This window comes from Equus caballus, chromosome 15, assembly GCF_041296265.1.
Source record: "Equus caballus isolate H_3958 breed thoroughbred chromosome 15, TB-T2T, whole genome shotgun sequence".
NCBI classification, from domain to species: Eukaryota; Metazoa; Chordata; class Mammalia; order Perissodactyla; family Equidae; genus Equus; species Equus caballus.
Genome location: NC_091698.1, coordinates 34,287,509 through 34,314,643, shown reverse-complemented (window position 1 = coordinate 34,314,643; position 27,135 = coordinate 34,287,509). Strand labels below are relative to the sequence as shown.

Below are 27,135 nucleotides of genomic sequence, written 5' to 3'. Positions count from 1 at the left end.
TTTTGCTACTGATTTCTAATTTCATTCCATTGTAGTTGGAGAACATACTTCGTATTACTTCTATCCTCTTAAATTTATTGAGGTTTTTTAATGGGCTGGCTTATAGTCTGTTCTGGAGAGTGTTCCACGTGCACTTGAGAAGAATGTGTATTTTGCTGTTGGTGGTGGAGCGTTCTATGCATGTCTGTCAGGCCTAGTTGGTTTGTAACGTTGGTCAAGTCTTCTGTTACCTTGTTGATTTCTTGCCTGATTATTCTATCCGTTATTGAAGTCTCTGACTATTAATGTTGAATTAACTATTTCTTCCTTCTTTTTTGGCACTTTTTATTCATGTATTTTGGTGCTCTGTTGTTGAGTGCATCTATATTTATAATTGTTATATCTTCCTGATGGATTGACCCTTTAATCATTATAAGATGCCTTTTTTAAAATCTTTAGTAAAATTTTTGTCTTAAATTCTGTTTTGTCTGATATTAGTATAGTCACTCTAGCTTTCATGATATAGATTTATCCATCCTTTCACTTTCAGTCTATTTGTATCTTTGAATCTAAAGCATATCTCCCATAGAAAGCATATAGTTGGATCTTATTTTATCTTTCTTTAATCCAGGCTGACTGGCTTTACCTTTAATTGGATCATTTAACATATTTGTATTTAATGTTGTTATTGATATACTTCGATTTACATCTAACATTTTATTTTTTGTTTTCTATATGTCTCGTGTCTTCACCCCCTCCTTTATTGCCTTCTTTTTGCATTAAATAAATATTTTCTAATGTAATTTTTTAATTTCTTTAATGATTTTTTCACTATTTATTTGTTTTTTTAACTTATTTCCTTCATGGTTACTCTAGGGTTTACCCTATATATCTTAGCTTATCCAGTGAGATTTAAAAATGTTACTCTTATATAGCTTTATTCTATTCTTATCATTTTTGTGGTATTATTGTTAAACATATTACACTTATAAGTGTCACAAATCTAAAACTGTTATAATTATTACTTTAGATAATTTATGTCTTTCAAAGAAGCTGAGAAAAGAAAGGGGAGCACGTATATGTATTTGTAGCTTTTGTTATATTAACCTTCTCACTAATCATTTTTGGAGCTCTTCATTTGTTACTGTGGATTCAAGTTACTGTCCAGCGTCACTTCCTCAGCCCAGTACCTCTTTGTTCCCATCTACCTCCTTTGTGATATCGTCAAATACGTTACATTTCTATATATTATTAGCCCCAAAATACATTATATACATGCTGTTTTATACAATTGCTTTTAAATCAGTTAAGAGAAGAAAGGAGAAGAAATGCACATTTATGTTGTCTTTTATAATCATATAATTATCTTGCCTCATTGTTTTGCCATGTCAATGGTCACTTGCTTTCAGCCTAAAGAATGTCCTTTAGCGTTTCTTGTAAGGTGGGTGGCTAGCAACAAATTCTCTCAGTTTTTGTTTATTTGGGAATGTCTTTATTTTGCCAGCATTTTTGAAAGATAGCTTTACTGGATATAGGATTTTAGGTTGATGATTGCTTTCTTTGAGCACTTTGAATACGTTACTCCACTGCCATCTAGCCTCCACTGTTTCTGATAAGTCAGATGTTAAGATTATCGAGGTTCCTTTGTAAGTAATGAGTTGTTTTACTCTTGCTGCTTCCAAGATTTTCTCCTTGTCTTTGGCTTTCAGCACTTTCACTATGATATGTCTATTTGTGTATCTCTCTGTGTTTATCCTATTTTGAATTTGTTGAGCTTCTTGGATGTGTGGATTGTTTTTCAATATATTTTGGGAAGTTTCAGACATTTTTCTTCAAATTTTTCCTGCTACATTCTCTCTCTTCTCCTTCTAGTGCTTGTATTATGCATATGTTGGTGCACTTATGGTGTCCTACCATTCCCTGAGGCTCTGTTCATTTTTCTTCATTCTATTTTCTCTCTGTTCTTGGGATTGCATAATCTATATTGATCTATCTTCAAGTTTGCTAATTCTTTCTTCTGCTAATTCAAAGTTACTATTGAACTCTTCTGGTGAATTTTTCATTTTAATTACTGTCCTTTTTAACTACAGAATTTCCATTTGATTTTTTAAATATTTCTTTTTATTAACATTTCTATTTTATGAGACATTGTCATCAAACCTTCCTTTGTTTCTTCAACCATGGTTTTCTCTAGTTTTTTTAACATATTTAGAACGGCTACTTTGAAATCTTTGTTAAATCTGATATCTGGTTGCTTTCACAGCTAGTTTCTGTTTTCTGTTTTTTCCCCCATGTTGGTCATTCTTTTCTATTTCTTTATGTTTGTAGTTTTTTTGTTGGAAACTCACTGTTTTAGATGATGTATTGTAGCAAATCTGGAAACTGGTCCCCCCCTCCCCAGGCACATTATTGTTTGCTTGTTTGGTGACTGGCTGGGTTATTTTAGTGAAGTCCTTCCACCCCCTACAGTGTGAAGCCTCTAATGTTGCACCTCAAGGGGTGCAGCCTTGAGTACACCCACAATTACCCTGTGATGACAGTGGTTTTGGCAGGGATGTCTTTGTCTCTTTCTCTAACAACATCCAGCTGTGACGCGCCACAAATTCCTGGCTGGTTGCTCTATTGTTCTCAACAATGCCCCAGGGCATAAATTTCTTTACAGTGGAATCCAATTAAATCTGAGCTCCTTTGTAGGGGTAGTACCTGAGGTCAGTGTTCGAGATTTGTTCTCATCCAAGGTGGACTCTTCACAGCTGTCTCTTTCCCCATTTCTCTCCAGCAAATTAACCAGCCAACAGTTTAGCCTATATCTCCAATGAATCTATCAGTCTCCTTCCGAATGTCTTTGGCCACAACTTCCACTGTTTGTGAGAGCACCCTGAAGCTTGAATCTTTCCATTCCCTGTTGCAAATGAAGTCAGTTTTTTTAGGGAGGGATTTGGAGCTCTCTGTTTGTAGCCTGCTTTTCCCTCCTGGAGGAAATCTCTGAGGCAAGGCTCTGGTGCTGGGGGTGGGGACAATGATGTGCTTCTCTCTGAGTGACACCCCCATTCACGGAGTTGAGTGCTCAGAGATGGGGAGGCAGCAGACTCAGGTCTCCTTGGCTGACATCCCCTGGTGGAAGTTCCCTGCCCATGAACTGGAACAAGAGGAAACTGTGGCCCCAGTTTCCTCAGCCGTGCCACAATCAATGCATAACTTCAGTCGTGCCAGTGGAGGCTGAGCGGAAGACAGCCCCCACCTCTTAGCTGCCCTCACCTGGTACTTAGTCTCCACAACAAGTAGCTGCAGGCAGGATGAAAAATGCTTATGTCTTGTACCTCCCAGGAAGATAGCCTTCTGCCCTGTGTTCTTGTCTATACCAGCCTGGAGTGAATTTTCCGTCTTGTCGATGGGTGGGTCTTGGGTCATGTACCACAGACTCTTGTCTTACTCAGTTCTACTCTCAGTTCTTACTAAAACTCACTAAGTTTTAGTAGATTTTCTTGAATAAATATTTCTATGCACTTAGGTCAATTTCTAGAGAGTTTAAATGATTGTTTAAAAATAATTTTCTCCAATTTCTCTGTGGAGTGGGCCCATGGAGCACCTCACGCTGTTATGCTGGGAGTGGAACTCCGTTTCTTTTGACGAGTGTAGCTGCAGATAAACAAGAGAAGGCAGGTCACATGGCTTCTGTCAGCTGTTTAGTCGCTTGTTCAGTGACCTGATGCCATGGCAAGGTTGAGAAGACAGTGATGTAGGGTAACTGTGTTTCCAATTCTAAATGCTTCCCATATATTGACAAGATCGAGTTACCTTGAGAGACTCCATGTCTAACCACCGCCCCCCACCCCACACACACTCTTATTCTCACAGTGTGCTTTGGAGAAATGCTTGAAACAGCACGTAGGCAAGCTAAGCAGTAACCAGTCAGAGACCAGTAGAGAGAGTGATTTGTTAGCAGGAGATTTAAGCCAAAACTGTTCGTTCTCTCCCTGATAAGAAAATTACTAATATTTTTTTAGACTCCTCAGGAATGTCACATTCAGCAGATCCAATACTTTTGTCTACAGAGAGGCGCCCAGTGGTCGGTGGTCATCCAATGCCTGACACTCCTGAGCCTCGGGTGTCATTTGCCTTATATGAGTCATTTCCAAATCAGTTCCCCTTTAAGATGGTTTTTTTAGGATGATAGTCCATCATCTTCTGATTATCTAGCTCATCACTTAAATAAAGTTTTCTCTCTCCACTGCCTTGCCTCTTGAAGGATTGGCTTTTGTCTCTCAGCAAGTAGATTGAGTCCTTGCTCAGCATTATCGACTCTAAAGCCAGTCTTACAAACATGGTGGCTGAGGCATAGAGAGATTAAACGACGTGTCCAAGGTCCTACAGCCTTGGCAGATTTGCGGTTCGAACCCAGGCAGTCTGGGCTCTACCTCCACACAACGCAGCCTTTCTCCAAGGGATGGAGGTTTGGGTTCTCTTGTCACTTGGGGTAAATGCCCATCATAGTAAGTAAACTGAGCACGTGTCCTTGAGGAGCAGTGGGACCAGAATTCTCTGCACACAACTGGAAATTGTTAGGGACAAGAAAACAAAGAAATTGACCATGTTGACCATTTTCTCCATTCTATGATGCAGCGAGCTTGACCCTGCAATGTCCCCAGCACGAATCCGAGGACTGATGCAATAGAGAGTAGGTAATCACTAGGCTTTTCTTGTGAGGTGAACAAACACTTGAAATTCCTCCTTCCCCGCCCTGCCCTTTTCATAACAGAGAGCCTAACTTTGTCAAGAGAACTCAGGTTTTCCATGTTCTGATCAGAAGTTGCCAGCTGGCAATGGTTAGGGCTAATAAATTATATAAACTTCTTTTCTTATTGGTTAAGAGTCTTGGGACGTTCATTTCCCGGGGGTAGGAGGATCACATTTGACCTTTGGCCCCATATTGGCCTTCCCTAGGGGAGGGAAATGAGGAATTTTTCCTCAAGATGAGCTGCTGTATCGGTCAGGTTCATTGACGGCTAGCAATGGAAACTGACTTGGGCTAAAATTAAGAAAAAGGAAGTGATTGGGTGGCCATGGATGCCAGCGGGTGGAAGGGAAGGCCTAGAACTGAGCTTGAACAGACAGGAGCTGGGCAGTTCAGAAGGTCTTAGAAGCAGGGACAGCTTCATGATCTGGCCCAGTTGTGGTCACTGGGACGAATGAACTTCCACCATTCCTCTGTCCTTGTGTTTTTTGTTCCAAAGGCAAATTCCTAGGAAAGCAAACCCAACTGGCCAAGCCTAGACCAGATGCCTGCCTTTGGTTGTTTTAAGGTAATGAGAGGGAAGTCAGGGAGCAGGACACTTGGGTGACCCCTTGGTTTTTGAAGTGAGAAGATGGGTCCCGGGATGGATTACTGTCCTCCAAGACTGCACACAGTAGCTGTCAGATAATTCCCCAAGGGACATTAGAGTGAAATTAGGAAGCAGGAATAGATGCTGTGTGGCCAAACAGTGTCAAATATCTTGCCCAGTTTGTAATGACAGGTGGGTGCTGTCTCTGCCGTACTTCTGAATAGGAAGACATTTCTCTGACAGGAATCAGGAAATGTGGATTCCTGGTTCTAGGGGCTTGCCTACCCCTAAGTAAGATGGGCTTTCGTATACACTCAGGTGAGAACCTTGGAGTTTACTCAACAGACTTCTAGAGAACTGCCTGTGGGTCAGCAGGAGATGGTCCCTGTCCTGGGGCAATGCTCTCAACTCTGGTGCTCTAGAGCACAATGTGAGCAATGGTCAGAGTCCAGGGGCTGCACAGGTGTGTTGCTACTCAGAGCTAAAGTCTCAGAATTTGTGGATGATTTATTAAACAAAAAAAGAGCTCCAGGGGCCAGCCCCATGGCCGAGTGGTTAAGTTCGCGACCTCCGCTTCAGTGGCCCAGGGTTTTGCCGGTTCGGATCCTGGGCGCAGACATGGCACCACTCATCAGGCCACGTTGAGACGGAATCCCACATGCCATAACTAGAAGGACCCACAACTAAAAATATACAACCATGTACCGGGGGGCTTTGGGGAGAAAAAGGAATAAATAAAATCTTTAAAAAAAAAAGAGCTCCAAGGTTAATTCTAAAATAATGTCACTCTATGATATGATGTATTGAGTGGAAAAGAAGGGTGAAGTGTGCCACCAAGACTGCTGGGGACATCCTCAGAAACGTATGGGGCTTGTGATGTCACAGTCGTGTGGCTTAGTGAGATGAATACTGCTTCCATTTTCCAGGCTTTTGAGCCCTGGACCCGGCTGCCTGTTTGGGAGCCCTCTTCCACTGTATGTATCAGCTTCGTTTGATGAATGCAAACGTTTTTTAGGGACTAAAATTGTACCACTCCAGGATTGATCAGTCACCCTGAAAGACTCTCAGGATGAAGGCTGCTCTGCTCACTTGTCTAGAACTACCAGCTGGGAAGAGAAAGGCTCAGGGATGCCAGCCAACTAATCCCTGGGTTGTGGAAGCCCTCGTGCTCGGGGGCCTGGCCCAGCCTCCAGTCAATCAAGTTTTCCCTCTACTATTCTTTTCCTTCTGATTGAATATAATTTACATACAATGAAATGCACAGATCTTCAGTGCTCCATTGGATGAGTTTTGACAATGTCTGTACCAAGTAACCACCATCCCTATCAAGATACAGAAGAATTCTATCATGCCAGAGTGTTCACTCATGCCCCTTTGTAGTCAGTAACCAAGCTTGTGAGAAACTTCTCCCAGAAGTGAAACCACCACCTGTGGGACTCACCTTCCTCCCCAGCAACACCCCTCAGGGGACACAGCCCGGATGGAGTCCTCAGGCTTCCTCAGAGTCCAGCCTTGGACCAGAAAGAGGTTCACTCACATGAGTTGAGTCCCAGCCTATGGCCTGGTGTATAGTCCAGGGCCCCAGACAGGCGTGGGTTTCATTCTGATGTTGCTGCTTCATAGACATTGCTCTTGGCCAGTGCTCTGCCTCTCTGCCTTCCTTATCCGACACACGGGACCAACAATACTTTCCCTGCAAAACTCCTGCAATGCTCTGTAGACATAACTAGCATACGTGCCAAGCACGGTGTAAGCTGTGCTGAGAGCTTGGGCTGTTACCCGGAAGGTGCTGGGAGTCAGGGAAGAATTTTAAGCAGAGGATCAGGTGATAGGATTGCAGCTGTCCACAGTTAATAAGACAATTCTCTGCGGGCTGCACTCCAGGGAGAAGTTGGAGCCATCAACTTGCCTTGCTACAGACTCGGCCCCTGTTCCAACAGTCAGGCAACTACCCTGTTCCCTTGTCCCTGGATCCCTGAGCCCAGAAGTGGGCTCCTATCCTGAGGTCAAGACTCGCTCCTGCCTTAGATTTCTTCCTTAGACGCCGCAACGCCTCTTAGTGTTCTCCTGAGGCCCAGAGTCCTTACTCTATCCTCAGAATCCTTGTTGGATGCCCTTCCCCCACTTGCAGGTCATTCCCACCGGAGAAGGTGCATTTGTTGGGAGCGATGCTGATGCTCAAGCAGAGCACCCACAGGCACCCCTAAAAATCAGAGCACCCAGGCGGTGGCTCCCCTAGCTCAACCCAGGCACTGCAGGCTGGGTGCTCATGGGCAGAGGCCAAGGGTGGGGAGAGGAGTGATAAGAATGGGGGCTGATCCGGGGATTTAAGGCTCAGTCGGCTGCCTCGAAGGCAGACGTGAGGTAGTCTAATGTAGTATTAAAGTGGGGTCGTATCCCAAATTTTTGAGAATGAAGACACTTTTTATAATTAAAACATTCTGTGGAGACCCACATGGAAAATTTTGCACTGTTGGTTATATTAATTGAGAAAAGTAATTATGATAATAAATATTTATTATTATAATAAATATATAAAATAATATGATAAATAATATTAACAATCAGGTTACTATGTTCAATAGCATCTTTACGTAAATTTCTGTTTTTTTCAAAACAGCACGTACAGATCTTTGAAAAATGTTTTACATGTGAGTTAAGACTTTACTGGTCTATTTCTGGCTGTCTACCCTTTGGAAAGGACCCCCGTGCCACAGCGCTGGCTGCCCTCAATGGCCTTCTGACTTCCATCCCCACCAGCCAAATCCGATCAATCGATGGATTGGATCAAGGAGAGGTCCATTCACATGGACAGAAGCCCAGCTGTGGCCTGGGGCACAGAGATGTGCTGGGCGAATTCAAGGTCTCTGCTTACCAGTGAGCAAGCAGGAGTTGTGGGGGACCAGAAGCCATAATGAAGCAGTTAATTAGAATGAAAATAGTAATAGTAGTGGTAATAAAAATAAAAGCTAACTTTTCTTGAGGATTCTCTAAATGCCAGGCTCAGTTTTAAGTACTTGATGATATTCTCTCATGTAGTCCTCACGAAAACCCGAAAGCCCTATGAGGTTTCCAGATGAGGAAATTGAAGCACAGAGACGGTAAATAACTTGTCAAGGCCCACACTTGGGAAGTGGCCAGCCTGGGATTAGAGCCCAGGCCCTCTCTTATCCTCTTCTGCCCCTTAAGGGAGCAGGACCAGAAGCACTAGGACGGTGAAAGGAGACGATGACTTTGTGTAGCCCTCTTGATTTCCTGAGTCTTGTTCTGTGTCTGGATTGCCACACAATTCCACCCTGAAGCCCCATCGTCCTCCTCCAGCTCTTTGTTAGCCGTGTCCAGTAGACGTGTTTCTTGCCTGAGGCTGAGACTCTTGTTTCTCTAGCCCGAGGCGGTGAGGGCGTGCACATGGGTTCATGTCCCTTTATAAGTCCCTGCGGACCCCAGAGTACGAAGAAGGGTCAGGGCTCTGAGAACCTGCTCCAGCTCCTTGCCTGACGGTGGGACCTTCAATAAGTCCTGTCTAGGCTGCCTCCCCATCCCCCACCCCCACCCCCACCCCAAGGATGACCTTCTGAGGTCTGGGGGACCTGAGCAGCGCCCACCTCGGGGAGCAGGTGCCCTGTGGCCTGGGCTGGTCCTTCACAAATGTGCTTAGATGTGGGCATATTTTCTTTTCTTTTTTTAAAGTTGTGGGTAATTTTTCACATTTTGTACCAGGCTATCAATTCAGAAGTTGCTTCCTGTCTCTCGCAGGCTTGGGTGATCGCTGTGACGGTATTACCAGGACTCTACTCAAAGTGGATAGTGCACGTGCTGCCACCTACTGGAGGGAGATTAGCCGTTTCATCACAACCGAAAAGAGAAATTTTATGACAAACCTCAAACCTTCCAACCTCTTTCTTATTTCTCTCATATCAATTGGTATTGTTACGGGTCAACTTTTCGTAAAAACAATAAGACACCAACAGAAGATTTTTCTTTATTTACCAATAAATAACTAATAAAAATATGTACTATTTATCCAGGGTTCCCAATGTGTTAAGCACTCTACGTACATTCTCTCTTTTGTTTTCACCACAATCCTCTGAGCCAGATATGGTTATTTCCATATTTTATATATAAGGAAGGTGAGATCAGAAAGACTGTTAATCGTGTACTTCCTGAGTTCACCCAATTTAAACGTTAGGCTGTCTTGCTTCACCTTTAACCTTAAAACACATCATTAGTATGTCATTATTTGACTAAAATCTCATCAACTTAAAAAAAAAGGCATGGCAAATCCTGAAAATATTTCAGGTATGTTTCACAATTAAGCAAATAAGTAAATACACTATGGATAGTAAGAACAAGGTTTTTCCCTGTTGAAAAAGGAGCAACAAATAAGGAAAGGGGGAAGGCAGGAATACACCCTGTGGTGCTGGATTGGAATCAAGGAACTGGTGTGAACTCATGGCTCTATATACATAGATGGTTAGATACAGAAATAGAAATGGGTATGGGTGTATATATGTGTGTGTGTGCATATGGACGTATATCCTATCTTTGCCCTCTGAGAGAGGACTAGAAATAACAACACTCCAGTAGTTACATGCACACTAGCCCCTGGATCTTGGTTTCTAAGTACCATTCTCTAATAAAAAGAATTATGACTTCTTGGAGAAAAGGCTGATTCTAGAGGTGGGGCAGAGAAACTATAAATGAGCTTGGAAGATTTTGCAGTGTAAGAGAAAGTGCTCAAAAATGATGACATGACAAAAAGACATAGGAGTCACATTAAAGGGGCTCCCAATGGCCAAATCTGAGACAATTTGAATAACAAAATATTTAATGATAGTAATAGATTACCACTCATAGAATAAAGCAAATATCCATGACCCCATATTGATATAAATTAATAATTCCTTACAGTAGAATTGCAATTAATAGACACAGAAGGAATGATGCAAATAGGAAATCACCACTTGGCCAACATCACAGTAATAATTGCTGAGGGCAAGAACCATCGATGAATGCTAAAATTGGTGAGTAGAAGTGTGATGAGAAACAAGGCCTGCTCATAGTCTCAAGCTGTCTTCCTGAAAGACACTTATTAGTTACAAAGGGAACAGTAGTAACTTGGCCGTGGATAAATCTGGTAGGCACCATGGTATCCAGGTGGTCAGAGTTCTTCTCACGAGGAACGAGATGTACCCGCTTCACGAGCCTCCTGGGGTGAAGTACTGAAGTACTGAGAAGGACGCAGCTTCCTTTCTGTGATGTTCATGCCAAAATGCATGACCTCAATCTAATCATGGAAAAACACCAGGCACACCCAAAGTGAGGAACCTTCTACGAAATAATTGGCCACTGTTCTTTAAAAGTGTTATAATCCTGAAAGACAGAGACTGAGGGAAGTGTCCCAGATAGGAGGAGACAAAGCAGACGTGAGAACTCAGTGCAGTGTGTGAGCCTGGGTTGGAGCCTGGAACAGAAGAAGATCAGTGGGACAACTGACAAAGATGGAATAAGGTCTGGAGATAAGTTAATAGTGTCGTCTTAGTGCTCATACCCTGGTTTTGATGATTACACGTGGTTGTCTAAGATGTTAATATTTGGGGATTCTGGGTGATGGTAAAATTAGTGAGTAAAATCGTGGTGAGTAATAAGGCCTGTTCATAGTCTCAAGCTGTCTTCCTTCAAGATACTTATTAGTTACAAAGGGAAAAATGGCAACTTGGCTGTTATAAAAGACATAGGATTTTTTGGTACTATTTTTGCAATTTTTTTAAGTCTAAAATAATTCCAAAATTAAAAATTAAAAAATTAAAAGCAAGTTTGCAATAAAATACACGTAGCTGAAAAATGCTTTTAAAAAGGCCTTACGAAGTACACAGGTTCTTGATTACCCAAAGTTTGAAGCCCCCAGGCCAGAGCTCAAACCCTCTGGTCTTCGGTCTCTTTATCTGTCAGGTGAAAACCCCCGTCTGACTTCCATGTTATCACAACACCGAAGTAGAAAGAAGGGAAGGATTTGGGCAAATATTGAGCAATACACATGCAAATGTTCGTTAGATGTTTTTACTGAAAGGTAGAGCACACATCAGACTGGCCAAACCCCCCGTTTTCAGTTCTGGAACGTTCTGACCACGGCTTCTGACTTATGTTCCTACATTTCACAGACAGCCCAAAGCTGCACCCCGCGGGATACCGAGCATCACAGGACTTCCACTTCCTGCTTTCACAATGCTGGCCCTTGGGTGATACACTTAAGGGGCTAAAGGAAACAGACAGTATCTGCTGAGCGCTTGAAATAATAACATTGATGATAATGATGGCTAAGCGATCATACGCCAGGCAGCGCTCCAAACGCTTAAACCAACCCTGAGAGGAAGGGCTATTGCTGTGCACCCCTCATGGAGAGTGTGGGCGACTTGACCAGGGTCTTTCTCTCTTGCAGGCACAGCTAGTAACTGGTGCAGTCGGGATCTGACTCCAGGCAGACAGGCTGCCTGCTGATGGATGAGAACGTGTGTGTGTTTGGGGGGGCGGGGGGGGGGTGCTGAGTTGTGGGGCGCTGAGTGCAAGGTTAACTGGGAGTTAGCCCCAAACCCTTTGGGTTTATTATAGAGCCTTCTCGCTGAGTCTCAGAGCAGAACAGGGTCAGTCATGGGAAAGCACTGGCTGGGCCTCTGGGAGGTTATTCTGGGCCCAGCTTTCATCTCCCAGGGCTGTAGATGTATCTGGAAGGGGCTGGTGTGTGGACTTCCCCAGGACACCAACTCTTTCATTATTAGCCATTTATCCAGCCATTTCACACTTTCTCCTGTTCGGCGCCATAATTGGGACACGTGGAGGTTCTGATTATTTGGAGTTCTTCATATTCCCCCTTCTGGGCAAAGTCACCCGTGATAGATGGGATGCCTGAGACCCTTCCTGCTGCTGAGTGGGGCCCCAGTGCTGATCCCTGAGGTGGGACAAACGCCCCTTCTGGGCAAGAACATAATCGAAACCTAAATAGGAGCAAACCCCCAACAGCTACAAACTCCCTCAGTTTTCCTTGCACTTTCTCATGTCTTCTGGGAAGTATATATTACAGAAGCAAGGGACTGGACCAGAAGCCCTGGTCCTGCTGTGTGACTTTGAGCAGGGCCTTGCCCTCTCTGGGCTTTGGTGAACTCAGCTGTGAACAAGGAGCTGGGATCTGGTGATCTCAAGGGTCTCTTCCGGCTCCCGTATTTTGTGGCGCCAGGAGCTCGTGACAGGGCAGAAGGAAGCCAGCCCCATTCCGGATGGACTTGAAGGTGTTTTTGCTCTTTACTCCCGCGGAAGAGCTTGGCCAAGGTGTTAGGGAGGGATTGTCGCTGCTCTGGCTGTACACAATTAGGGCCGAGGTGACTCAGAAGTGAGCACGCCATGTGTTAAAATAAGTGGGCATTTCTGAGAAGGGAAGTCCAGGGGCTGGCCAGGATGGGATTAGCTGTTGATAAGGGGACGGGCATTGTTCTAGCTCTCCCCTGAGGCCCACACCACATCCTAGAAGAGGAGAGGACAGGTCCCTGGGCCCTAACAGGGCTGGGACAAAGTCAAGGTGGAGCTGAGGATGCGGCCCTGGAAGACTCTCTGGGGCTGCGGCCAGGAGGAGGCAGGGCGGTGCAGTGGTTAGGAACGAGGCTCGGAGTCAAGGCCACTCTGCTCTGGGTAGCTGAGTGCCCTGGCCAGTCACTTCACTCTATTCTCATGCCAGCGCCAGAGCAAGGTTGAGTGGAGACAATGGAAGTAGACACTGAAAGCCTGCCTAACAGGCGGTCTGAAGCTGCTATACCTACAAGCCCCCCAGCAATCCTGAACAGCTACCATCCCCACCCCCACCCCCGAAGGTCCAGGCTAGAGAATGCAGTGACGGGGGTGGAGGAACTCTCCAGTTTAAGACTCTTCAGTCCCGAAAGACAAAGGCAACAGGAATGTGAGGAAACCACTGTTTACTCTCTTTTCAAAAGTGTTCCACCAAAATGTGTCCTAAGCTGTTTCTAGGTGGAGGACGATGAGGGGGGCGAGGATAGAGCAACGGAAACTAGAGATGTGGGCGAGGCCCCTGGGCTCTGCAGAAACCAGCGAGGAAGCCTGGATTAGTGAGAGGCCATCTCTCCTCTAACTCCCAGGGGGAACAGCCCCCAGGGGAGGTGGGTGTCTGCTCTCTTTGGAGTTGAAAGGGAACCAGAAAAGAAGGGGTTCAGGGGATCTTGTTGGAGCAGGAAAGGCTAGATTTAGGTTCCAAGAAGGTGCCTATGGGGGGCAGTGGACATTTGTAGCTCTCCCAGGGGCTGGTTGGTGGCAGAAATCTGTTAATGATGATCTAGCAAAAGAGGAAATTAGGTCAAGGGTCTCACAGAACCTGAGGGTGCCAGGAGGATGAGAACGGGCACCAGGAACCTTGTGGGAACAAAGTTGGGCTGGGTCACTGCCTCAGTCCTCCTCACCCGGGCTCTCTGGCCCCCTGTCTTTGCTTTACGTCTGCAGGCCTGGCCTCCCAGTTTGCTCTTGGCCTCAAATGATCTTTCCCCACGTGGAAACCACAGACCCCAAGACTTGTGACCTTCCAGATATAACACACAAAGCCGGCTCACCAGGGACCCTGTGACTGAGCTCCATATTCTAGGGAGAGAGAGTGAGCAGCCCAGCCTGGCCAGGGATTCGTCCCCTGTCCAGTGGGCAGTTCCACAAGAGCAATGTGGGGGCCCTCCATTTCTGCAGAGTTGGGGTGAGAGGCAATTCTTGCATTCCAGAGAGGTAAACTACAGAAACAAGGGAGCTACGCGGCCAGGAGGTTGGGCAGAACCAGGAGTGGAGGATGGGGGCTGCAGAAACCTCCTGAAGCTGGGCTCCAGGTGAGGAGAAGCCCTGCTGGGAGGGCAGGGGAATCCAGAATAGACATCCACACCCATGAGACAGACAATTTACTCACAGGTAATGAAGAGTGGTTTGAACTTTTATGTTAGACTTTCCCATGAAGAAAATCTATAATCTGATAGACAGTGATAGAGCAAAAATGTCTGATTTCTCTAGGAGGTCATTTTGCTCATGATAACCTTAGAGAGAGAATTAGAGAAGTTTAGGAGTGACAAATTTTTCACAGCCAGGAGAGAAATCTCCTGCCTAAAAAGAAATCATAGAGGAAAGGTCAAGAAATACATATATGTGTCCAAACATGGACTCCACCCCAGACCAATGAAATCAGAATCTCTGGGGGTAGGACAAAGCCCCCCATGTCATTCCCATGTGCATTCAGGACTATGAATCACTGGTCTCCAGAAAGACAACAGGTCAATGTCCCTCTTCTTCACAACAGGCACCCAGATATTGGCATATTGCTGATGGGAGTCAACATGGCGGAGCTTGCTCCGTTTCCTGGGCCTTGGGCTATGCCAACTGCCATCTAAGAGCCTCACAGTGCAGAGGGGTGCTTCTGCTACCCCTGTTTCTGTTGGTGAAGCCACCTGCCTCTTAGCAGGGCAGCTCTGACTCCGTCTCCACTAGGTATTCAGGCGGTCAGCAGGCATTCACCAAGTTGGGAGGCTGTTGGAGCATCTTGCCCATCAGAAGCTTCTGGCAGTATTAAAAGATAGAGGCACTACTCACAGACCCACAACACTTGGAGGGTGACTGACTGTCCTGGTTTTTTGGAGCTTTCCTGGCTTTAGTGCTGTCAGGGATCAAAATTGGCCACCCCAAAATGTATCTCTTTGGCTTGATTAATTTGTAGGACAAAAGACTCTGAAAGAAACTTTGACCTCCTCCCCAACTGCCTAAAAGAATTTAAAACAGAAGGGCCTCTTCCAGGAAGGAGCTAACACCATAAGATGACTGTAACGTGATGTAAAACATGTCTCTCAGGTTACCTTGTCTGTAGTTGGCCCATTTACATTTCCGTCTCCATGTAAATTGCCTTCCAACCCATTGAAGTCCCAAACCAGCCCCCTCCAACATCCTCCTTTGTCTTTATCTGAAGATGGTATTTAAGATGAGATCCTCCGCCATTTTGGCGAGTTGCTCAGTTTTCCTGAGTGTCTCCCATGTACTAACATTATAAAGCTTTGTTTGATCTTCTCCTGTTATTCTGTCTCTTGTGAATTTAATTCATAGCCCAGTCAGAAGGACCTAGAGGGTGGAGGATATGTCTTCCTCCCCTACAGCACTGAAAGTCCTGCATCCCAGGAAACCCCTCAGTCCTGGGCAAATGGGGGCAGTTGGTCACATTGCACAGTGGCTTATTGAGGTGGAGCACGTGAGGGAAAAGATGCTAAGTCGAGGGTCAGAAGAGCCCAGCTGACTGCTTCCAGCACCCACCCAAGCCCCACACTCATGGCCTTCCAGAGGCGTCTCTTAGCAGGGTGTTCCAAGTCCTGCCTCATTCTCAGTGCTGGGTTCTGCCCTGTCTTGGAGAATGTTGACTTTTCTCACACCCACACATGCACATACACAAGCAAAAAAAAAAAGGCAGGCATTGTTTAAACTTATAGCAGGTTATATTCTAGGAAAAGGTGGTGTAAGTAAAAAAGATAAAAATTGGATCAATTTTCCCACAGAAACAATATCATCATGAAAAACCCTGAACAAGGGAAACAGTTGTATAAAAAGTTCCTATCCTGGCCATGAAAAATTTCCCTACCTTTCTAAACTTCTCTAATGATTTCTCTGAGGTAGCAGGGAGCAAAATGGTCTCTTAGAGAAATCAGACCCCAAATGTAATTAACTGAACACTGAATGTACCCTAAGAGGTGTAGGATCTCAAAGTACATATATATCAAAGGAAAAGACAAATCAGTAATTAGTCAAATACGATGTCGTTTTATTTGGTGAAAGATTCTCCATGTGAGGGTTCACGTGGAGCAGTTGGAGCAGTGGTCCTCAACCATGGCTGCATGTTGGAATCACTTGGGAGATGTAAAACCTACTGATGTTTGGGTCCCACCCTAGAGATGCTGATAAACCCAGGTATGGCTTAGGCACTGATGGGAGGTAGTTGCATTTGGGGCCAAGAGCCAGCGAGTCTTGCAGGGAGGGAGGGGGAGCGGGAGGAGGCTGCCTGAGGTCTGCGGTCAAGGCCTAGGGTCTCAGCGCTGGAACGCTGGGACACAACTGACTGAAAATGAAACCTTAGTGGTCATTGAAGTCGGTCTTCTTATTTTGCAGATGGGGAAATAGGTCTAGAAAGATGAAGAGATGTGTCCTCAACATTTAGAAGTAAAATTAGAACATAGGTATTTTGATTCCTCATCCTGTACTCATTTCACATTTTGGCGGTTTTAAAATAAGCCCACAAATTCCTTGATACTCTTTTCTTTAAAAAGTAAGGCTTAATTCCCTTCCCCTTGAGCATGGGCTGACTTAGTGACTTTTTTCTAATGAATAGAATATGGAGGAACTGGTGATTTGTGACTTGTGAAGTTAGATCATAAACGTTCTCTCTCTTGGATCACTCACTCCAGGGGAAGTTACCTGACATGTCTGCGAGGACACTCAAGCAGCCTTATGGAGAGGCCATGTGGCGAAGGTCTGAGGCCTCCTGTCAACAGCTTGGTGAGGGCGCCATCTTGGAAACAGATCCTCCAGCTCCAGGCAAGCCCTCAGATGACTGTAGTCCTGATTGACATCTTGATTTCAACCTCATGGGAATCCCTGAGCCAGAGCCATCCAGCTCAGTCACGCCTTAACTCCTGATCCACAGAACTGGCGAGATAATAAAAGTTTATTGTTTTCAGCAGCTAAGTCTTGGGGTAATTTGTTACACAGCAGTTGATAACAAATATACACACTACTCTAAAATATAATCTTTCAGAGTCAATAATATCCAATTTGAGGACAAACTCTAGTACAGTGGGAGGAAATGAACTGAAGGAATAGAAAGTATAGCAGCGTTTTCCTTCTCAGGGAGGATGAAGTTGGGGTGGTGGGAAAAATCTCTCTCCATACTAATCCTTTCTACTTATGGAGGCTGGTGGGGGTGGAGAAAGGAAAGGTGGAATCTTTAAGGTGTCTGTCAGTTCTTCATTCTGTTGATGCTCATAACCCAGCGTAGATGACTTTTGTTTTAGCAGAGCTCACAAAGCAGGCCTGAAACTGAATAGGAGTGGAAAAAAGGGATGGAACAGCTTTTAAGAATCGCTGTGTCTGACATTTCGTCATCTCATTTGTGTTGGTGTGAGGCAGAACTCCCTTGGTAACCTCTAAGTGTCCTATGAGGTCTGCTGCACACCCAAAGGCCCTGGGGAGCTCTAGGAAGGGGGCTGAGCTCTCTGTTTGGGTCAGTGCTGAGCAGGGGATGGGAATGGAGTCCGGAGAGGACCTGCACAAAGCTAAGGGTTGAGTGGAAGCTGGAGCTCAGAGCCAAAGAGCAGAGAGATCCTGAGGGCGGTGGCGTTGGTCAGGAGAGGTCAGGAAACAGAAGCATTCTGAGTCTTGAAGACCTCAGCCTGAAGCCCTGGAGTGTGAGGGGGAGAAAGTGGCACAAAGTGGGGGTTCTTGGAGGTCCGTGATGCCTCTGCATCTGATGAAGCCACCACGTCTGTTCTGACAAGCTCCAGAGAAAAAATGCTTCTGCTTCCCTTCTGCCTTCCAAATCCTTTGCAAGATCCTCTCACTGGCAAAGTCTAACCTGGGAGCAAATGAGGAAGGGGATTGTGGGAAGCAGTCTCCAGCCCTACACAGGAGCGGTGGGGGTGGTAGGCAGATGACACACTGGGGTTCAGCATTGGACTTCCCAATGAACAAGGCTGGGGAACTGCAGCTGATAGCTGGGTCGCCTGAGAGAGTTCCCTCTTACATAAAGACAGAAAACAATCCTATTTGCTACTTATTTTCCAAATGTTATCTTCAAAAAACTTCTGGAGAAAGGTCTTCATGTCAACTAGAAACTTCTGGTAAGAAAGAAGATGGGAGGCCAGCCCCGTGGCAAGTGGTTAAGTTCACACACTCCACTTTGGTGGCCCAGGGTTTGTCCTATTCGGATTCTGCGTGTGAACATGGCACTGCTCATCAGACCATGCTGAGGGGGCGTCCCACATAGCACAGCCGGAAGCACTCACAACTGGAATATACAACTATGTACTGGGGGGCTTTGGGGAGAAGAGGAAAAAAAAAAAGAAGATTGGCAACAAACGTTAGCTCAGGTGTCAATCTTAAAAAAAAAAAACGAAAGCAAAATGGCACTTTTCACAGCAATAGAACAAATAATCCTAAAATTTGTATAGAACCACTAAAGACCCCAAATAGCCAAAGCAATCTTAAGAAAGAAGAAAAAGCTGGAGTTATCATGCTCCCTGATATCGAACTATATTAAAAAGCTATAATGGTCAAAATAGCCTCGTTTTGGTTTAAAAACAGACACAAAGATCAACGAAACAGAATAGAGAGGCCATGCACATATGGTCAATTAATTTACGACAAGGGAGCCAAGAATAAATGATATCGGGAAAACTGAACGGTCACATGCAAAAGAATGAAACAGGAGTACTATCTTACACCATATCCAAAAATTACTTAAAAATGGATTAAAGACTTGAGCATAAGACCTGAAACCATAAAACTCCTAGAGGAAAACATAGATGGTAAGTCCCTTGACATAAGTCTTGGGGATGATTTTTTGGATTTGATACCAAAAGCAAAGGCAACAAAAGCTAAAATAAATAAGTGGGACTACATCAAACTAGAAGCCTTTTGCACAGCAAAGGAAACCATCAACAAAAGGAAAAGGCAACCTACTGAATGGGAGAAAATACTTGCAAATCATATATCTGTAGGGGTTAATATCTAAAATATATAAAGAACTCATACAACTCAATAGGAAGAAAACAAACAATCTGACTAAAAAATGGGCAGAGGCTCTGAATAGACATTTTTCCAAAGAAGACATACAGATGGCCAACAGGCACATGACAAGGTGCTGAACATCACTAACCATCAGGGAAATGTAATTCAAAACCACAATGAGATACCCCCTCACACCTGTTAGAATGGCTATTATCAAAAAGACAAGAAATAACAAATGTTGTAGAGGATGTGCACAAAAGGGGACCCTGTGCACTGTTGGTGGGAATGTAAACTGGTGCCGCCACTGTGGAAAACATTGTGGAGGTTTCTCAAAGAACTAAAAATAGAATTATCATATGATCCAGCAATTCCACTTCTGGGTAGTTATCTGAAGAAAGTGAAGACAGTAATTTGAAAAGGTATGTGCATTCCCATGTTCAGTGCAGCATTATTTACAGTAACCAAGACATGAGGACAACCTAAATGTCCACGACAGATGAATGGATGAAGAAAATGTGGTGTTAGTATACACAATAGAATGTTATTCGGCCATGAAAAAGAATGAATCTTGCCATTTGCAACACCATGGATGGACCTTGAGGGGATTATGTTAAGTGAAATGAATCAGACAGAGAAAGACAAATATCAGAAGATCTCACTTATATGTGGAATCTAAAAAACAAACCAAAACTCCCCAAGTTCATAGATACAGAGAACAGATTGGTGGTTGCCAGAGGTAGCGGGTGGGGAGTGGGTGAAATAGACGAAGGGAGTCAAAATGTACAAACTTGCAATTATTAAAAAAATAAGTCATGGAGATGTACTGATGACTATAAATAATACTATATCGCATATGTGAGAGTTGTTAAGAGAACAGATCTTAAAAATTCTCATCACAAGAAAAAAAAATTCTGGTAACTATGTATGGTGATGAATGTTAACCAGACTTATTGTGGTGATCATTTTGCAATAGACACAAACATCAAAACATTATGTTGTACACCTAAAACTAAGGTAATGTATGCCAATTATACCTCAATTAAAAAAAAAGATTTCTGAACACTTTCCATGTTAAGGTATGCAAAATAGAAATTGTCATATTTCTGAACACTTTCCATGTTAAGGTATGCAAAATAGAAATTGTCATATAATTTCCAAATTCATACACTGCTTAAAATAAGGCCTAAGAATTATGAGTGTTGTTGACAGCACAGTGTTGTTGAACACATACCCCTCAACCCCCACAGCATGTAAAATATAATCTGTCTTCCTTAATTTGGACCTCTGTAATTAAGAATGGATGTTAATTCATTTCAACCTTTGCATACTCTAGGAAGAAAGGGCTGTCGCGCAAATGAGTAGAGTAGACATGTTTACACTAGAAATATTCTAACATCTGCAGAGAAAAAGTCGATTTCAACCTTCCTAGAAGTACCTATTTGAAGCCCCACCAGTAGCCCAGCAGAATCAGAAAAGATGCTGTTTCTTCCTGAAGACATTTGACCACCACTTGCCGGAGAACTATAATAAATATTAAGTTCACAACCATTGCAACGTGACGGATGCCCCGGAGGTGTGCTGTGTGTGTGCAGCGCCCATCCGCATAGAACCTGGCTGTGCTCACGAAGAACCGGTCGTTTAGGTTCCGAAGGTGGTCTGCTCCGGGACACTCTACCAGATTTACTTGGACCTATTGAAGGTCCTTCCATGACAAACGTTGTAATTTTTTTTTTTAAAAAAGGAAAAATCCACCTTTCAGTCTCTACTGATCCCTATGTCTCCTCTGCTTGCTGTAATGCGATTAGTGGAAACCTACTAGGTGCCCGCCGTGTCTGGTCCTATTCAAACGTACAGCCAACCATCTCTGTGGCCTCTTCACACCCTCCCCCAGCCGCCTGACTTACATCCCTGCTCCTTCCTCCCAGGCCTGTAGGAACCTCCAAGAGAAGGTAGTCTGGGAGCCCCTCTTGGAACCAGGGACCAAGGAAGCTTGTGGCTGGATCCAGAGAGTCCTCAGCCTTCATTGTTAGAGGAAAAAGCGTGTTGTGGGTGTGAGGGCAGTGGTCTGGGTAGTTGGGCCAGCTGTGAGGTCCAGTGAGTGAGCTGGACAGGCAGACGGAGCATCTAGGGCCAGAGGTGAAAATGGAGGGCAAGGGATCAGGCAGAAAAGAGCTGGGTCCTGGAGAGATCAGCGGAGGCAGGCAGCTGAAGAGGCTGAACTGCTCTCCCCAGTCCAGGGAATAAGGTCAGAGTCCACAGGCAAAGAGCCCCCAAGAGCAAGTGTCATGTAGAAGAGGTCGGTCCCAGGGCAGAGGCTGTGGGACTCTAAAGCACATCCCTCATGTGGAATGTTCTGCTGGGATAAAAGGCATTGCATCTGGGTTGGGGTTCTATATTTGAATTCCGATTTGCCTGTCAACTTACTTTGTGATCTTGGTCGAGACCTTTGACATCCCTGAGCCACAGTGTCCTTCTCTGTGAGACAGGATAAGGCCTGCCCTCTCCACCTCAGAAGTATTTTGGGAGGAGGGGGTTGGAGGTCTGGGGATCCTTTGACAGCAGTGATGAACTCAGGGGTCTGTGGAGGGGTGGGTGGAAGTCAGGGCGCTCCAGACCAGAGTCAGGGATCCGAGTAGTGAGGTGGAGGGAAATCCGGACTGGAGTCTCCCCAGATTTCTCCATCTGTAGGAGACGGAAACACCCCACCTTGACCTTGGGCTATTTCTAGGGAGCTGGCAGGCCACTCTCTCCATGACGGCAGTAGCTGGCTACCTCCCTAGTGGGGCTGGCTGCCCGTTCCTCCGCCCTGGCTGGACCCGCTCCAGGCTGGGCTGTCACAGGGTGAGCTGTCAGAGCCAAGAGGGAGGACAGAGCCCAAGCGGGCCCTCTGGAAGAGCCCCAGGATCTCAGAGACACGTTAGCTGCTGAGGGGAATAAAAGACCTTGACAGGAGTTCAGCCTCCTGTCACCTGAAAGGACCCATCCTGTAGGGCGAGTCTGGATGGTCCTGATATTAGCAGCCCCATCACCACCACCACTTTACATCTGCTTAGTGCCTTACCCTTCACAATGGCCTTCTCCTTCAGTCCTTCCTCCCTTCAACAAACGTTTATTGAGGGCTGACAGGGCCCCCATACAGCTTACAACTCAGTGAATACACAAGGAAATAAATGAGAAAAACAAATGCAATTCCAACTTGTGGTAAGAGCTAATGAGGAAATGAACAGGGTGTCGTGGCAGGGCCTGCCTGAGGAGGTGTCATTTAAGCTGAAGCTGGAAGAATGAGAAGGAGCCGCTATGTGTATAGTGTGGGGAAAGCGTTCCAGGCAGAGGGAATAGCATTTGTGAAAACTCTGAGACAGGAAAGGGCTTGGTGCCTTAGAGATAGCAAGGAGTTGAGGGGGAACTGGACTATAACGAATGAGGAAGACAGGGTGGGAGACCAGATCAGAGAGACAGGCAGGCGGCAGCTCCTACGGCTATAGGGAAGGAGTTTGGATTTTCTTCCAGGTGCAATGGGAAGTTGCTGAAAGGTTTTAAGGAGGGAGTGAGGGGATCCAAATTATACTGTAAAAAGGCTGCTCTGACCGCTGTGTGGAAGGAGAGAAGAGGAGAAGTAGGAGGTTATTTCAGTAGTTTGGATGACTTGGACTTGGTTAGTGTATCAGACAGGATGGGCTAGGTTGTGCTGCAGTAACAAACATCCCCTAACCACATTGGCTTAACATAATGAACGTTTATTTCTCCTTCATGCTCAGTTTTTTGTGGATCAGCAGAGAGGTTCCGCTCATCTTAATCATTCAGGGATTCAGGCTGACAGGGTCCCCGTCTCAACACAATTTCCATAATCCTCACGGCAGGAGGAAGGGAAGTGTATCGGCTCTTAAAATTCCCCATCAGAAGTGGCAGCTGTCTCTTCCACTCACACGTTATTGGCTGTCAGTCACACAGGCATGCCTCACTACAGATGGGGTGGGAAGGTGCCATCCTACCATGTACCCAAGAGGAGAAAAACTGGATCACGCTAATGACCATCACAGGCCATGAGAGAGAAGATGGAGAAAAGCGAAAGAATTCAAAGTATGTTTTGTAAGTAAAAGTGACAGGTCTTACTGATGAGTTATGTGTAGAGACCAGGGGAGGAGAGGGAAGAGTCTAAATGATTCCCAGGTTTTTGGTTGAAGAATCAGGGTGGTTGGTGGTCCCGTTTGCAAAGGTGGTACACTGGATGTGAAACAAGTTTTGAGTGGGCCTGCAATGAGAGATTTGGAGTTAAACGTGCTCAAGTATGGCAAGTGAATTACGCAAATTTTCTGGAGCTCGGAAAGGAGGTTTGAGATGGATACAAATTTGAGTGTCATCAAATACAGGTAGTGATTAACACCTTGGGAATGGAAGAAGAGGGGGCAGGAATGAGCCCTGGGAGCCCCATCACCAAGAGGTTGGGGAGAGGGTGAGCAGCCAGCCCAGCAGAAGAGGAGAAGCCAGAGAGACTGAGGGAAACCAAGGAGGCACATCACAGACACCAAGAGGGCGAGGTTTTCTAAAGGGAGGGAGAGGCTGCTAAGAGGTGCATTCTGAGGATGTAGAAAGAGACCTCAGATTTGATGAGCAGTCTTTGCTGGAGTAGTGGAAGGAAAAACCCCTTTAGTGCGGGTTGAGATGAATGGGAGGCCTAGAAGTAGATACAGCTTGTGTAGACAATCCAGTGGAAAGGTGCAGCCTGATCTAGGCTTGAAAATTGTCCCAGGAACTAATTTTCTTCCTGGATTCCTCGTTTCTCATCAGACAGGCCTTGCCCCAGGAGGCAGGACGGCGCCCTCAGCTTCAGCCCCATCTCCCTTGCGCGAACTGGTGAGGGTGTGCATTTCTTTCCTAGGAATCTCAGCAGAATTATCATTGCTTGCGCTGGGACATGTTTCTTTCCTTGCCTGAACTAATCCCAGAGCCAAGGAATTCGGGCTTTAATTGTGCCAGCCTGGATTATGCTGCTCATGTCCCCTAGAGCTAAGGGTGGGGTCAATGACCTCAGAAATTCCATGGGAGAGGTTGATCCCAGAGGGAAATTAAGGCACAAATTCTAGAAGAGTGAGTTGATACAGGGTGGCAAAAATAATAGGTGCTCCCTAAATCAAGTAATATCTGAATTTTCCGTGTCTAAGTTGGTATTTGCTGTATCATTTACATAGTCACATATACTTTTTATTTTACATACATTTACATACATTACATACATAGTCACATATTTTCATTTACATATTTCCCTGGAGCCCCCAGGGGAAAGAATTGCCAAAAGCATTTTGTTTCAGGCTATCACAGGACAAAGGGCACGAGCTGCTTGCCAAGAGTCAAAAGCCAGTCGTCAAGAGGCGAGATGGTGGCAGAGAAAGGGCATTTTATTACAGCATGCTAGCAAGAGGAAAGATGGCCCACTCATGTCCATAAGAACGATCTTAAGGGGACACAGAATCTTGAAGCAGTTATATAGGTCAGTGGATTATAGGGGAGGAGGTTAGGAATGTTGACCCACCAGATCTTTCACTTTTCATTGATGATGGCTATCAGCATAGACTCTCTGTTCACGGGGGTCATCTCATTCCTAAGGAACTCAAAAGAACGAAGTTATCGTCATCACAGCTGGGAGGTACATGCACAAGCAGAGGTCATAAAATCCACAGAGCAGGTGGCTCTCCTGGAGGGTGCAAATCTAGCTGGGTTAGTTAGTCAGAGATCATTAAAAGTTACAATATGGTTGCTTTTCTACAATGTGGCTTCCCTTATGTCAACCTGGTGCTGAGCGGTATCAAGGCCACTCTGCTTTCCTGTGCAGAATCTATGCATGTCCAAAGGGTCTGTTAAGGTGTCGGAGCCCTGGGTATCTGAGGAGGCATGCCCCAGGGAGCAGGCACCCTGACCTGCAGTGTGAACTGACCCCGGAAGGTGCCAACACAGTGGGGGGTGAAGTACTTCCTGGCAACTGCTCCCAGAGGCAGGAACCCCTGGAACAGGCCCACTGTCTAAGTCACAGAGCAAAAAGCTCATAGAATTTAGCTTAAAAAAAAAAAATCCAAAAGGTACAGGGGATACATGGGGAAATGCAAATCTCAGTCCCACCGGAATTCTCAGTTTAACTAGTTCCCTGATAAGTTGGTTGTCTCCAATCTTGCACTAGTAAAACAATGCTGAAATGATTATTCTGGAACATATGCCTTTGCACACATGTGCAAGTAAGTCTGTAGGATAAATTCCTAAAAAATATCAGAGTATGCGGATTTAAAATTTTCATAGCTGTTGTCAATTATTTCCTCGCAAAGCTTTTTTTTTCTTTTTACCAGTTCACATTTTCACCAATGATAATCAGGACTCCTGCTTCCCCACCCCTCACCAATACTGAAAATTCTGAGTCCTTGTGGAGGTTTTTAAGTTTCCGTGCAGCAGTGGAAAGGCAGAGACGTGGGAGCAGGCTGACTTTGGTTCGAAGCCTGGATCCGTTGGTTACTAGTTTTGGGGCTGCAGGCAAGCTAGTTAACATCTCTGAGCCTTGTGTTTCATATCTGTAGATTGGAACAGCACTTGTAAAAATTAAAGCCCTTTCTGTGGCAAATATCAGAGCTGCCTCTGGTTAGCTTAAGTTGACAGGAAATTTCTTGATAGGACCCAGGGCTGGCCCATGGCTTCTGAGGCACAGCTGGATCACCTAACCTCAGGCAGCCCCGGGAAGGCCGTCCAGGGTGGCCAGCAGTGGCTCACGGACTTCCCTCGTAGAACGGGACTGCTCAGACTCTCTGTGGTTGAAGAATCAGGTTTTAAAAAATTCCAAAATCTATATCCCGATGTTTTTGAAAATGCAATAAAAGCAAATTACTAGAAAAATAAAATTAAAAAAGACATACCTAGTACAAACCCTATTTTTAATGATTGGGTTTAACAGACACAACTTTGTTAAATTGCCATAAATTTCTAAATGATCACTCAATTTCTGTGCTTACCTTGTTGAAGATAGAGAACCAACAATTTACCAACCTTCTCTGGCCTGAGACAGTATTTCCAGTATCACTGCTTGTTCTAGAATGTTGCTAAAAGCATGCTCACTTCCAAGGAGCCCTAGTCTTTGCCTCTCAGGTCAATAGTCCAAATTCTTGGAGGGAGAAACTGACTGACTCAGCCTGTGTCCAATGTGAATGGAGACATTAACAGCTTGGGAATGGCTGGGCTCACCTCGGGAAAAGGTGTAGACAAACAAGACGGTGCACGGATGTGCTCTGAGAACCCCAGCCCCATGAGGTTGGGGAGTGGATGAGCAGTCAGCAGAAGACAAGCCAGGCAAAGACAATCCAGGTGAGAGATGTCAGCAAATTCAGAAGATGGGACCTTGACGGATGAAACAAAAACTCAGCGATGGGGGAGTGCAAAACCCAACTGCCTACAGAGGAAGAAACAATTAAAGCATTAGCTTTTTTTCTTTTTTTTTTTTTGCACAGCATAGTGATTACAGCCAACAATACTGTATTATAAACTTTAAAGTTGCTAAGTCACTAGATCTTAATTGTTCCCACCATAAAAAAGAAGTGATTATTATGTAACCTGATGACGCGTTCGCTAACACTACAGGAGGTAATCATATGGCCATCTATAAATGTATCACATCAACATTTGTACATCTTAACCTTACACAATGTTATACGTCAAAAAAAAGCAAGCCGTTCCTGTACAGAACCTCTGACTGGTTTAGGGATCAGAGGCCTGAGGTCTTCTAAACGTGGAGAGAGCGGTAGGGGCGTGGGTAGGGCTGAACACACAAGGATTGGCTAAAAGTCTGTATTCGACCTGCAGACTGCCCCGACCCCAGCAGAAAGGCATTTCTCCTCTGGAGAAATTGAACCAGAAGGATGCTGGACTTGGGGACGTCAGGCACGGCAGAGGCGGGGCAAGGCAAGAACGTGAAAATGGGATGATTAAATTAATGAAGGAAATGGCTGAGTCCCCACTCAACAACCCTAGAGGTTACCCTGTGTGAGGAAGGGGCAGTTTGCACTATTGGATG

General features: G+C 45.2%; 1 long non-coding RNA gene across 1 annotated transcript; it reads left to right on the top strand.

Moving 5' to 3' along the window:
• Positions 1-10,680: 10,680 nt before the first annotated feature.
• Positions 10,681-17,046, top strand: LOC138917831 (uncharacterized). Its single transcript, XR_011426344.1, has 2 exons — positions 10,681-10,814; positions 16,772-17,046. It is a non-coding gene; the product is annotated as an uncharacterized lncRNA (long non-coding RNA).
• The last annotated feature ends 10,089 nt before the right edge of the window (positions 17,047-27,135 follow it).